Below are 2,819 nucleotides of genomic sequence, written 5' to 3' on the forward strand. Positions count from 1 at the left end.
GCAAAACTTCCACTTGGGTTATATTTAATAAATAAGACGCACAGAAATTCAGCTTCTCTGAATTCATTCAGGATGATAACTGGTGGTTCCTGAGGAATACTGGTTCATCACTGGCCATGAACCAGTGATGAATGGTGGTCCTTGATGAGCTTCCCCAATTTGTCCCCGACTGTTTGTTCTTGATTTGGGGGGAAAGATGGATATCTGTTGCTTTCATGAGAGGAATCTTTTCCCATAAGCACTGACGCTACTCTCTCATAAGTGCCTGATGAGAGATGAATGCATCATTGAACAGGGACAAGAGAAAAAGTCCAGTGACCAAAGGCAAAATTTACTCTTTTGCACATACGGAGAAACACTGGCCCTCCGAATGTAATGGAGGACAAGGAAAACAAGGACAAAGATATTAGAATTCTCAGTGTTTTGACGTGAAAGGATGTTCACAATATATCATTAAAAATTATCTTATAAAACAAGGATGTATATTTCCATTTTTTGCAAAAAAAGAAAAACACTTATGGGATGAATAAATATAGTTACATTTTAAAGACTAAATCCATCAGATCAGGAGTCTGCCAGAAGCTCACACTCTTATTAAGAGCCTGCCTATGATGACAAGCTAGCCAGGGCCAGGCATTGCAAGGCTCTGTGCAGTATGTTTTGAAAGGCATGGACCTAGCTGAGCAGAAGCATGCTGGAGGACTTGGAGAGGACCATGTAGCACTGGGAAAGCCTGGAGGGGAGGATGGAAACTTGGCCCACCACTCTCTTCCCTCTTGTCAAATTTCTGTGATATAAGCAGCCAGGAGCTCGCGAATATGGTCTAGAGTTGATGGTCTGCCACGGTCACCCACCCCTCAGTACCCAGGACTGGGTTTGCAAGGGGCCTGGATAATCAGTGTGAGGTGATGATTTACTCAATAAAGTGAAGGAAATAGAAAGCATGATGCTGGGGAAAGGAAGAAACAAACTGCCTTGGGGAGAGCTCTTGGCCCTCGGGGTTCATCTGCCTCCAATAGAATCTCTTTTGTTAGGTCACTTGACAGTGGAAGACAATACAATGCTGGCAAATGAGCCCATACAACCCCTGGTTTACGCTGTCTTTAAAGAGGGAAATGGAAACTGCACACAAGCTTCCCTGCTGAATATCATCCCCTAGCAAGACAATGCCTCGTTTGAGTATGTGTTCTTAGTCACTATTTGTTTTTATTCTGAGCAGTCATTAACCTCCTACTATGTCTCCATCTTTTATAATAGAAATAGCAGTGTTAAAAAGGATAACAATACTCCCCTCCCTGAGCCCTCCCCAAGCAGTGTTCTACAAGGCAAGAGAGGAATAAAAATGACAGATGCTCCTGTGCCAAATGATAAAGCCACAGAGGCAGGTGGGACCCGGTGCTGGTTTAAAAGAAGCTTCTGGAGTAGCTTTCTGGAAATCGTTATTATGAAGCCCTCCTCTAGAGAAAGTAGGTAGAAGAATGAAGAGTGATTAGCTATCAAGCGGCCCCAAATAGTCAGTCCCTGATTAGACCCTCAACTCAAGGTACACAGACTTTTGCAGCCCAGGGAGTCAGATGGGGACATGGATCCTCACCCCAAGGTCTGACTCTGTGTTGGAAAATAGCCTGTGTGACCCAGGGGATGCAGAGCCCAGGGGAGATCACCAGCTCTAGTTTCTCTGCCGTGCCCCCAACACCCACGCCCTGACATTTGATCCCGGATTTGTCTTTGTGAAACAACTTCAATGTGATCCACCGCTGTTCTCTGCAAAGGCCTGAATTGCATCGCCCAGGCATTTTAATCTCCCCAGGACAGGGTCCTGTGGACCCCTGGGAGAGCCTAGTGGAAGGTGTTGGTGGGAACCGATGGCATAAAAACAAGGCCTCAGTCACCAAATGTCCACTGCGTTCACCTTGAACCACCAAATCCAACATCAGGGGCACTAGTTTGTCTGGGATTCTGAGTGCCTTACATTAGCCAGTCAGTCCCTTCCATGCCCTCCCCAGAGGCTTTCATTTGTCACTGATTTTCTAACCCATCTTCTCCCTCTCCTCTGGAGATGTGCTCCATCAACTTTTCTCATTTACCTCTTCAAAATAAATCTTTACCTCTCCTGAACTATATCCTTCTCAATATGGATGGGATAAAAATGGGCTTGAGTCCTGGCTTCAACACTTAGCGGCTAAGGGGCTGCAGACAGGATCCTTAACCTACTCAAGCCGTGGTTTCCCTATGTGTTCAGTACCCCCTCACAGGCTGATGTGTGAGAGTTAAGTGAGATAAGGCTTAGAGCATGCAATAGATAGTATGTTATAATGAATAAAATTGTATTATTGATATAGTTAGCCAAAAAGGACTATTTGCTGCCTTTCCTTGAATGTAAAAGCCCAACTGCGTATGTCCATGCCTTTGTCTCCACTATCCCCTTCTCTTCTTAGGCCTTCTTCTATGATGAATATAGAAGCCTCAGTCATTTTTAAATGTCATCTCTAGTGCATATAACTTGCTCTGATTCTCCATACAGACACGCCTGTCTCAGAGCAGGGCACTCCCTACTGTTCTTGTGGGGCTGACACTTCTCTACCTTGCACCTGCTACTGGTTAAAAGAATTTGGAAGCCTGGGAATATGCAGCGTCCATCCCTGATACGTTTTATTGAGTTGTCTTATCTTAAAGTTTCCTGATATTGACATTCGGGGTTGAAAAGAGGTTTACTTTGATCTGATGCAAACCAAGAGGATGTGGATGGGGTTTAAGGTCACAGTACATTCAAACTCTGGGGAATAACGAGACCAAGGTTATGGACATCCTGAGTGGGG

The sequence above is a fragment of the Giraffa tippelskirchi genome, chromosome 14 (assembly GCF_054371585.1).
Source record: "Giraffa tippelskirchi isolate mGirTip1 chromosome 14, T2T-mGirTip1v1.2.pri, whole genome shotgun sequence".
Lineage (NCBI taxonomy): Eukaryota > Metazoa > Chordata > Mammalia > Artiodactyla > Giraffidae > Giraffa > Giraffa tippelskirchi.